A 12151-nucleotide genomic window follows, 5' to 3' on the forward strand; every position below is an offset into this window, starting at 1 on the left:
CCTGGTCCCTCTGCCTTTCTGGGCTTCTCTGGTCTGTGGAGGAGCGCAGCGAAACAGCTCTCCCTCCACTCTGTGCCTTATTTCATCATCTGAGCCTTGAAACATTCTGTGTGTGCCCCAAGTCTGTAGAGCCCCTTCACCTTCTGTGTTCTCCCCATCTCTGTAGTAGATCCAGCCTCTCAGACCAGGTGGGAGAAGGGTGTCATGCATTTCTCTCCATGCTTCTGTCTTTCTCTTCATATCCCGGGGCCAGTTCTAAGATATACTTGGTACTCACTCATTTAGTTGAGTAATATTTACACAGCACCTACTACGTGCCAGGCACTCTTCTAGGCCCAATGATACAGCCATAAGCCAAACAAAGTGCTCAATCTCATGAAGCTTACCTTCTAGTCAGAAAGCAAGCAAAAGGCAAATAAACAAATGGATATATGTAAGATAAGTGCTAAGAAGAGAAAATAAGCCAGGTAAGGAGACGAGGTGAGGAGGTAGGGGGTCCTCTTAATAAAAATGTGTTAATTTGAAACACAAATAGACCTTTAGTTTGGTCCAGATGTACAAAATGTACCGGATTAATATTTGTGACCGTGGGTCATTATTCCTCCATAATGGAATACTGGAGAAATATTCCATTATTCCATCCCCTCCAGGGACCCACTGTGGGAAAGAATAATCCATAATCCGGCCAGTAGAGGGCAGCTCAATGCAAGACAATTTTCTGCGCTGAGCTAAGAGAAAAGCACCTCACGCCAGCAATGGGAAAACAACCCAGGTCATTGTCAAGTGAGTCAATTACCAAATAGCTCCCAACCAGGAAAAACTTCTTAATAGCTTTTTTATTATTAAATTGTCACCAGGCCATAAGAATATTTCTACTATGTTGAGAATTTTCTTTCCTTGTGCAAAACCGATAGTCCAGCCTCATAGGAGAGCAGAGTTCAATTTTGGAACTGCAGGTGCTAGATACAAAGAATATGCATCCAACATTGAGGCGCGATAATAATTCTAGTAATCACTACCGTTTGTTGAGCACTTTCTTTGTACTATGCTCTATTATGCAAACATTATACTACTTACATGCATCACGACCACCAAATAATGATGTGGACATTCATACCCACTTTAATATGACAGAGGTTCCAACAGTTTCAGTAAGTGGATGGGTAAATAGAAGAGCAGGGATTTCAGGCTATCCATCAAAAGCTGTAAAACCTAGACTATCCATTAAAAGCTGTAAAACCTAGACTATCCATCAAAAGCTGTAAAACCTAGACTTAAATCACTACCTAATTCTTACTTGGTGGAATTTTCAGGGCAAAAAAAATTTTGAAATAAATAGCATCTACGGTAAAGGAAGGGCATTATAACCTGGAGAGAGTCATGACTCAGAGCCATGGAGGTGAGGCCCCGGTGGAGTGGCCCGGCAACCTGGAGAAGATGAAAAAGAATGAGTGAACTTTGATTTTCTTTTTCATGTTTTTATTCTACTTCACAGCACGTCCATTACTAAAATCACACTTCACAAGAAGAACTGGCAATTCATGTAATGGTGGGGTATTTTATTTCCCTTTCCTTTCCAAACATAAAACACCCGTTTTTGATCTGTATTTGTCCACAAAACCTTGTGTTTCTCAGAACCAACCGGAATATGTCATCAACACTGGACTATGTGAGCACTTGTAGCGTTAGGAGGCTTCTTCAGGACAGGGAACTGAAAGTGTTTCAGTGGTGCTCCATCTTATCTTCCCAATGTCCTGCGTCCACATTCTGTGCGCAGCCGGAGTCCCTGCAGGAGGTACACAGAGGGAATATACACACTTGAGAAGGCTATTTTGGGTGAGTCACAGTACACAGAAGCTTATTTGGCTCCAGGGAAATCTCCAGTTCCACTACACGGCGTATCCAGGAGACACTGGGGAAGGTACCTGCATGTAGCACAGTGGCGCCCCCTCTGGGGGATAGGAGAAGGAGCAGACTATCCTGGCATCCTCAAAAGGAACCATGAGTACGCGGTGCAGAACCTAGTGTCCAGGGTGCGCAAAGCCCTCCTCACTGCGGTGACCAGCAGGTCCTGATGTGCTCCTGTTCAAACTTTGTGAAGAAAGTAGACGTTTCATCTACAGTAATAGGATCGATCCCCCACAGTTTTATGGAACTCGGCACTTTAACAAACACTTGCACATCCATTACCATCTCATTTAAGGGAATGAATCAGTTGAGCAAAAGCAAGGTAATTCTTTCCTCAACACTAACTGCGAATGAGCCCGTGGTTTCTGTTCATTAGGGCTTTGCCCTGCTCATTACATCCGTGTAATTAGTGTCACCTCTGCTGCCGGCCTCCTGTGGTCCTCATGCTTCCTTGGGGAGAAAGGGAACCATAAAGAAAATCAAGCTGGGGAACTGAGCCCAGCTTAGTGTCACTTGCATTGATGTGACTCAGATTCCTGGTGGATAAATGTGTGTATCTGGGTCACCTACTTTTGGGTGAGTGCTCTTGGAGGTCTGTCCTCAACAAATGCCAGCCATGGGGCAAGACATGGAATCTGCCTTCATTCCGCAAACAAATACCTAGTTACATGGTATACGGAGAAACATATTTCAGAAGATTTGGTAAAGAAAAGGTTTTGTTGCCTGCTGCACGGCAAAACTTGGCCAAAGCGCCCATGGGCATCTCCCTGGCTCACACGCCCTGTGGGCTGCCACCACCCTTCCTTACGCAGCGTCTCCTGGCCTCTGGCCTTTTGGGTCCTTGGACTCTCTTTACATCTCATTCTTTTCTTATCAGGGCCTTACACTGTTCCCCTGCCTTCCTCAATTTTGTCTCCTCACCCCCACTCATTCATTCATATTTATTGAGCAGCTGCCCATGTATCAGACACCATTCTAGGTGCTGGAATTATAGTAGGAAATAAAACACAGTCCACACTCTTCTGTACTTTATATTCTAGCCAGAGAGACAGGCAGTAAACAGACACGTGTACAATAAATATACTATTATAGTAGGTAGTGAGGAGTGCTGGGAAGAGAAATAAAGTGGAAATAGCATAAGGCAAGATGGGAAGGGGAGTTTGGAGATAGGTCAGTGGTTTTCACCCAAGGGAGATTTTGCCTCCCATGGGACATTTCACAATGTCTGGAAACACTTTTTATTGTTACTACTGTACGGGAGCTTCTGGCATCTGGTGGGTGCAGGCCAGCGACGTTGCTAATCCTACAATTCACAGGAAAAGGCCCACAGAACAAAGAATGAGCCGGCCCAAAACGTCACTGGGGATGAACTTGAGAAACCCGGAGATAGTATATTGTCCAATGAGGAGACAAAAACCACAGAGAATCTTCAACACGGAATATTTAATATAAAGAATTATGACTAGATGATTGACAGGGAGGGGAACTGCCTGGTGAGAGTTACGGAGAATTCTGAAGAATACAGGAGCAGTGTCTGTAAGCTGAGACAGACGCCCCAAGGAAGAGCCCGCCCCCGGAGCTGAGATCTGGACGCCCTTGGAGAGGCCTGGGCTGTGGTTCGCTGACTGGCAGGGAAGTCACTGCAGGACATGCTGGAAATCTGCCCCCTGGGGAGCCAGGGGAAGCTGCTGGAAGTGGCTGAGCCCTGCTGGAAGAGGGCTGGAGAAGCACGCTTTGAAGAAGCCCCCGGCTGGAGAAAGCTGCGCTGCTGCCAGAGTCAAATAGTAGGAAAGTGCACTGTGCAGGAGGCCGACACTGGAGGACGCCATGCTGCTGCACAGGTCAAGCAGTGGAGACAGTGTGCGCAGCCGGAGTCCCTGCAGGCGGTACACAGAGGGCGCTCAGGAGACAGGACTGCAGGCGTAGGTAGGGTCTGGGTGGGGCACAGGGAGGTGGTTGCCCAGCCAGGGCTGGGGCTCGGGCTGCCAGCTCACCAAGGGTCTGCTGCTCTGCGCGTGCACTGCTGAATACGCTGTGCGTAGGAGCCCGAAAAAGCAAAACCACAGCAGCACTAGAACCAGGAAAAGGAGTCCTCCAGCACCCCCTGCTGACAAACTTTACCATGAAAGCTCTTAGAGCCCATGCCATTGTTGCAGAGCAGGTACTGAAGGGTGAATTTGGAGCTGAGTGGCAATAAGTTGGTAACTGCCACATGGCGGACTTCCAGACAGTCCGCACTGTTAAAACAGTGGGGGAGGGGTATGTGATCTCTCTGACTTTGAAAAACTTAAAAATATCTACCCAAAAGAACATCATAACTCACATTTCTAGGTATAGAAAGAAGAAAGAAAAATCCACCTCTTTCGCCATCCCACCCACCTCAGTTTCTCATAACCTCAAAACTGTAGAGGTGAGAAAGATTTTAAAACTCAAGGCTAGCTCACCCATTTTATAGATGAGGAAAAAGAGGCCTAAGCGATAGCAGAATTTGTAGGATTCTATGGACTGGGGCCTGGCTTTTTCTATGCATAGTGACAAGAAGAGCTCGCAGGTAGAGGGCTGCATTAGGTGGAGAGCTGCTAGAAGCAGGAGAATTAGAGATGAAGGATTCCAATCAATTCACCTTCAAAGACTCAGGGAGATTCCTCCTGGTCGACTGCCTGATCATTTCTTATTCATGTGCTTGCTTATTTCTTTATTCTTGTCTTCTCCCACTGAAATCTACCTTCTATGAGCACGAGCTCTCTGTATATCTGGTTTAGCGCCATAGCGGTTGTCCCGAAGCCTTTCCAGGCACTCAACAGGAGCTCAGTAACACTGAAGGAGAGCCCAGGCCTCCACAGGCCAACACTCCCTCACTAGTCAGAGGTCGTGATAAAAACGCCACCTCTGCCTCTTAGCCTTGGTGCCTCTTATTCAGGTGGAAATCCCCAATACAGTTAAAGCACAAATACAGTTAAACACAGCAGCTACTTATTTTTATTGTTGCCTGAAATCAACAATAAACTAGGTGCTTTCCTATACATTATTGGATTCTTTCCAATGTATTATCAAACTCCTTTTTAATCATGGACATTCGATTGTTAATTGCCTTATTAGTTAGGCCTTTTGTCTCGTCCCAAAAGGTTGGGCTGAACTTGGTAGAATCAATGCTAGAGAGGACATCACTGGGTTGGGAAGGTCTTGGGATCAAATTTCACCAGAATGATGTATGTTCCGGTGACCTGAAGTTACAGCCAGGATAGCGCCAAGATTGTTACCGAGAGAACCCAAGTTCACAGCCAGCAACCACAGAGCACTTCACATCAAATCCAAAAAGATGAAGGAGAAGGAGAAGGAGGAGGAGGCAGAAGAAGAGAAGGGAGGGGAGAGGAGAAGGAGAAGGAGAAGAAAGCATGTGAAGCAGAAAAGGAGCAGCAGTGTCTTCATTAGGAGGGTCCAGGTAAGGTGTCGTGATTGAGAGCAGGAGATGGGTTCAGCCTGAACTTCTAAATGTGTTTTTTATTTGGTGCCTGTGCCAAATGTAGGGAGAATGGGAGCTTAAAGGAGCTTAAGGAGAGGCACACCTCCCATTTCCCAGGCCCTGAGTGAATGAACGTGGAAGAGACACATTTTGACAGGGGATTAAGTCTGACAGGAACACAGTCCTTTTCTCTGAAGGTTTGCCACCACTTGCTTTTAATCCCACAAGGAACTTTAATGTGGGGTGAGAAGCAGTGAAAACATTCCATAAATGGTGTGTCTTTGCCATGTTTAAATAATTATACTAAAATAAAAAGCCTTTTTACTAGAGAAAATGGAAACTTTACATAAAATGGGCAGTTGAGATAATTCCCTAAATAGTTCAGAAAGAAACAAAGAAATAACTAGTCACACAGCAAAGGAAGCTCGGACTAAGCCTCAAGTGTATTGTCCGGTTTTAAATACCCCTTCTTTCATTCAGCAAGTACTGATGTCTCTCTAAACACCTGTCTTCACTAGATAATTCTGTCCTCTTCTCTGTGCTCCTGATACAGACACAATCCTTTCTCTCTCCTTAGAGAGAACCCATTGCAAGTTTCAACTACAGAGGCAGCTGGACCTTGAGGAATGTCCTTCTCTCTTGCTATTGGCAGTTTGTTTGGGTGAGTATTTCCAGCTCCATATCGATGCAACTCAGGAGGCAGGATGTAGTGACTTCACAGGGCCTGGCGAAGAATCACTAATCAGGATGGTTCCCAAGCATGTCTTCAGATGCTGACTGTTAAATGCCTCTGTTGGCAGTGCCCTCCCCCCTGATTTTGACACAAGGGAAGATGAAAAACTCAAGGCTCCTACCCTGGCAACAGAGCTACTGCCCATGACTGCAGCTATACTCAAGTAATTGGTTTTTATACAACCTGTTTAAAAGAGGACACATGACAAATCTCTCAAAGGTCAGTGGAAACAGGCTCAATCTGTTTTAAAATCTCAGTAAAGAAAAAAAAAAACCCACAGAGTCAGAGAACACACAAGATTAATGATTCCCCACACTGCAGGGAGAAATCAACACCAGCTGGGGGATAGATCTGTCAGAGGGAAGGCATGCTATGGGCAAAGGCTGCTGGGAAGTTCATTCAGTGCAGAATTTGAAATATGATATATAGATACACACAGCACAGGAGGATCATTCTTTGCAGAGTATAAATGCCCCCGAACTCATGGTCTAGCTATAGCATGTAATCTTGGGCGGTTTCTTATTTTGTCCTGACCCTCTACTTTTTTTGTCATACAATTCATATGATATGAAGCAGAAAAATTACAAATATTAGATCATGAAGGAAATGTGTTTGTAATATGCATTTTCATAGTAAACCCATCTAAAAAGTCAACTTCTTATTTACAAGGATACTTGTTTTTTGAAATATTATAGAGGTATAAATATACCAAGTACATATTATTTCCACATAATGCCTAATATAGTCATTATATTAAAATTCAAGGTGGTGAGGGATTCAAGTTTAGCTTTTGTTGATATGTTTGTTGCATGACACATGTTCCCAGCTTCCCTGCTGTGTAAGGCAAAAAATTCTCTAATGACAGCATGATTACCTGTTAGGAGAAAATACATTCAAACTATGTTAATGTGGTTCATTTTCGATGATATCATACCAATATAGCGGATTTTTAATTACTTTTACCAGACATTTGACTGAATTACTACCCTTAGAATTTAAACCCATGAATAAATAATCTAATACCTAGAACTTGGGTTTGGATCCATACGCCATAAAGGTACGGAGCATTTAACTTCCTTCACCAAACCTTTTACCAAAGGATATCATCCTCGTGCGATGGCCTTAGCCTTCCCCTCTCCCTGCACGGCCTCAGGATGGCACCCTTGGGGTCACAAGGAGTCAAGCAGCAAAGGGGTCATTGCCTAAAAAGGAAAGTGAGTGAAATCATCTAATCTTATTAACCAATGTCACCCCAATAAATTTAATAATTAAAAAAGGAAAGTGAAAGAAAGCAAGAGGGCAGAGATTACCCACAAATTAAAGCAGCTATGCCCAGCTGAGGACCAGTCAGGGTTCCAGAATCTTTGATCATGAAAACTAGATAATCGCTTGGAGATTCAGTGCAGGACAGCAGAATCAGGGTGTGCAAATCACTCACCTGGTTAATGGATTAGAATCCAGGGCAGCTAATTCCTCTCCTTAAACTCTACTGGAAGACGTCAGATTTCAAAACAGAAACAAATAAAACCGTGGATAGGTAATTTCCAAATCATGAGTTAGCTCAGTCCCCAATTAAATTTCATCCAGCATAGACAGCATAAACCCAGGTGAATAAGAGGCTTTGTCAGTAACAATAGGTGAAAATAAATTAATTCTCAAGTTTATGATTTTAGCCTGAAAAGTTTTTAGAAATGACAAAAAGAGGGCATACTTTATACTTAGAAATGAGGAGTGCCATGGCTCATTTATAGATAAAAGGGTCAGCTGAAAGCAGGTAGCTGGTTATTTTTAACCTGTAATTTTTTTCAGAAAATGAGGGGGAAAAAAACTTTGCAGAAATGTAATTTCCAGAACTTAAAGTAAAATATTTTAGAGAAGTTTCAGATGATATTTTCTTATTGTATAACCCCTATGAGTTATAGGGGGATATGTGTGTGTGTGTGTGTGTGTGTGTGTGTGTGTGTGTGTGTGTGTGTATTGGAAAGGGAGAGAGACAGACAGACAGAGAGAGAGACAGAGAGAGGGAGAGAGAGGGAGAGAGACAGCTTCTCTTGCCAGCATTTCTCATTTCTCTTTTCATCACTTTGTGTTTCTGTGTCCACCCTGCCAGCCATCATTCCCCTCCCCTATACCACCAGGCCCACTTCTACTGCTCTTAGATCACTATAAAATAGAAAACAAAAGAAAGAAAAAGAAATTTCTATAATTTTTGTATTTGGATAAATTTTAAAAGAATCTTACACTCCGTGATCTTTTTGTCTCCCTGTGGTTTCAGAAACCCGTCATAGAGATTTGGTTCTCCACCCCCCATTCTGCTGAGATTACATCATGAAACCCTTAGCACGGGGAAGAAATAAACATCCCTCCCATAAAGAAAAGGAAAATAATCAAGTATCGAAACATCAGCGTTTTGTTCACATACACAACGGTTTTGATTTCTCCAGAGCTCCCTTTCATCTCAAAACATCCTAACTTTGAATGCCCACTATCTACACGTTGGCCCTTTAGATGGAGAGGAAAGATATGCTGAGCTGTCCCCTTGCTGACAGTGGTGAATGCATGAGGCATAACAAAAAGTTGTTCCCCCCAAAAGGGAAGCACTGACACGGGGGAGGGGCTTGTGGGCATGGCCCCGCGAAGTGTTACTGTCATACTTTCAATTTTAAAAATCATTACTGTCCAGAAGCAGGATGAGCTTTTTTCTATTTCACTTTTCTTGCCTGTGGCCCAGTGCATATGATTCTCCAAGACTTGCACCTATCAGTGAGTGCGTGCTTCAAGAATTAGCTTTAGAAACAAAACTCCAGTATCTACCTGAGGTGCCAAAAAAATGTATACACGTGACTTGTACTAATCTTTTGTTACTGGTATATATTGAGTGTTACAATTTTAATACAGTTTTTTCCTTTCTTAAAATGTGTACACATTTTATTGGCACCCTCTGTATATATGTCCTATTTTCAAAGTATTACAAGGAGAGATTGATGTACTCTGCCAGAGAAAGCCCTGGGGCCGTGCTGTCTGATAAAATGAGGCCCTAGCAGGTAAGCGTCAATATAGAAACCAGCAGAAGAGAAGGTTTACTCATGCTAGGAAACCTTGATCTGATGCTGCATTCGCATATTAGTCAGGATAAATAACCCTACAAAAACACCCCTCCCCCAAAACTCAGCAGCTTGATACAGTATAGGTTTATTCCTTGCTTGAGTCACATTCAAAGCAGATTGGTGGCTGTCTTCCAAAAGCTGACTTAGGAATCTAAGTTCTTTCCATCTTGTTTTGCCAGCATCTTAAACATGTGGCCTTCCAAGTCATCACAGAAGGAGAAGAGAGAACATGGACCACTACACACAGAGTTTCATGCCAGGCCTAAGGCAGTTACATCTCTTCTTGCCACGTTCCGTCGGCCAGAACCCAGTCATGCAGCCCCAGCTAATGACAAGGGGAATCAGGCCACGCCTTCTCCCAGTGCGCCTGGAAGAGAAAAGAGTTGATGTGCAGCCAATCTCCATCTCAGGAGATATTTTCTTCAGTCTATTAAGTCATGAAACTTTGCTACATAAGCAAAGATGAGAAAGAAAGGAAAGAAAAAAACGAAACAAGAACTTTTGTAAAATAAATAAATAAATTTTTACAAAAACACCTGAAACTAATGAAAAAAATTAAACTAATAAAAAAACCCTTTTGTTGGTCTGATACAATCAGATCTTTGATTGGGCTCAATATCCCCAAGTGGCAGACCAAATGAGAGCTAAACCAAGGTGGAAACACCCAATATAGAGACCTAAAAAGTTACTTTTGATTCCAAAATGTATGGAAGTCTCAGCCTACGGAAACTGTGGTACCCAAGGAGCACGCCAAGTCATGAAGCCACCTTTGCAACGTTGTAATGACCAGACCTGGAGGGGAGCGTATCCATAGGGCCTTGGCTGAGAATGAAGGCAAAAGACAGTCTTGACAATTATTCCACAAACATCCTGTTCTCTAGTGAAACCAAGGCCAGGGCTTTAGGGAGACAATTAGATTAGACAGAGCTCTCAAGGGATATGGAGGTCCAGGAGCATCCTTGGCGGGGGGCGGGGGGCTCCAGCAGGAAGCAAATCACACTATGTACCCCCACACACACTATGAGCTCCCTCCTGTGTACCCCACCCTAGGGGATGGCACCAGTCAATCCCACCCTGCTGACTCCACCTCCGGGCTCTTTCCGGAGTTCCTCCCACTTTCTTTATCCCACCACCGCCTCAGTCCAGGCTCATCGCTACTCCCTGGTCTCCCTGCCTCATCCCCCCCCATCCATACTCCCTGCTGCCATCACAGCACTCTTTCTAAAACGTAAAGCTGACGGCGTCAATCCCCTGCTTAAAATCTTGAAATAGTTTCCATCGCCTTCAGAAAGAAATTCAGAATCGTGGCTGTGACCAACAGACCTAATATAATTGGGTTCTTGCTTGGTCCTCCAGCCTTTCCCCTCACAGCACCCCTTCTTTCTAACACCTCACTTGCGCACTACACTCCAGCCAAGCATTACCCCTCAAGGTTCCCAGAGGAACACAGGTGCCATCTTCTCACAGGAGGGGTTCATCTCCTTCTTCTGCCTCCAACTCCTGCCCTCTCGCCTCCCCACCCCCACATTTCTTCCCACTTGTATTTGATAGGGCGAATGTAACGTTCCTCTGTGGCAAAACAGCAAGAATTTATTTGAACAAGGTGCTGCCATTCATCCTGAAGCAAGAATATGACGAGACTTAAATCATAGCCCCAGCTCATTGTTTGGCAAGGATTGAGGTCAAAATGTTGCTGTCAAGAGAAACATGCCTCCTTTCATGCAGACTAAACGGGTTCTGCCAGAGCAGCACTCCACAGAACAGCCTTCTAAGTTTTCTTTTACGTACTTGGGGAGCACAGATGGCCCAGTGAGAGAGGTCTCACTGAACCGGAGATACCCACAGGCTTTCTGCCCTTGTCCTCCTTCCCAGGGCTCTGACCCTTTCCCCGCCCGCTCTTCTAGAAGTCTTCAGGAGCTGGAGCAAATGCAGACACCACTGACATCCAGCTGTAACTCTCAAGAAAGACTTAGGACTGGAACTCAGTTATTCCATGGGGGGAAGCTCGTCATGCCTGCCCTGAAGGAGAAGGCATGGACGCCAAGCAGTGAACAACCACAAGAAGAGACTGAGGAAACAGGAACATCTGAAGGCATAATCAGTGAATCCCCTGCTGATGGTTCAAGGAGGGGACTAAAAGCTGACAAGTGCATCCACACTCAATGGAAGGAGTTGTACCATCTGTTCAGGACTTTCTAAGGGGTGCCCTGAACCATTTTGGTGACCTCAAGCTTATCATCAGCTGCAGGCTATGCAAGTGGGGTGACAATGATCAGGCACAAGAAGGAGGGGAGGATTTCTGTTGCCCAAGGGACTCTGTGTTCCCTCTCCCTCAGCAGGAAATGGGAGGAGGTGCTCTTTTCCTTCCTAAAACCAGATAAAGGGACTTTAAAGGATACTGCTTAAAGAACTTGATATGACCCTAGAGTCTGAAGGACCCAAACAGAGACTGGTGCCTGACCCCTGCCAATAGCACTCTGAAAACTAAAGTCTGCCCAGCGGCCCCCGTGATGTGAGAACAAGGGAAAAAAGTAGGCAGTGGAGCAGCCTGTTTAGATAGAGCTTAGAGGAGTGAGTGAGCGTTTCCTGTGGACCAGCGGGGACCCTGCAGAAGGTCATGAGGCTTGAGCTGTCTTGAAAGGAGCCCTCCCCACAAGTCTGCCTAGAATAGGACCTGACCACAAAAGAAGAATCTATGAAGGGTGAACCTTCAGAAACAGAAGCTGACAGGGGAAATCCAAACGAACGGTCAGGGGGCCACCATCTGCACCACTGCACCAGTAAGCCATGCAGTGGGTAGAAGACCCCCACAGAGGGCCCCCCAGGGGGACATTTTCAAAAACTCACAAAAATCAGAGCTCCCGTTTGGGTATCTGGCCCTCCCGGAGGCAGGCAAGTATGAGGGCTTCTACGCCCTGCCTCTCCTCTCTTCCTCTACCT

This window comes from Rhinolophus sinicus, chromosome 14 (genome assembly GCF_057876585.1).
Source record: "Rhinolophus sinicus isolate RSI-liver-muscle chromosome 14, RSI-T2T, whole genome shotgun sequence".
NCBI classification, from domain to species: domain Eukaryota; kingdom Metazoa; phylum Chordata; class Mammalia; order Chiroptera; family Rhinolophidae; genus Rhinolophus; species Rhinolophus sinicus.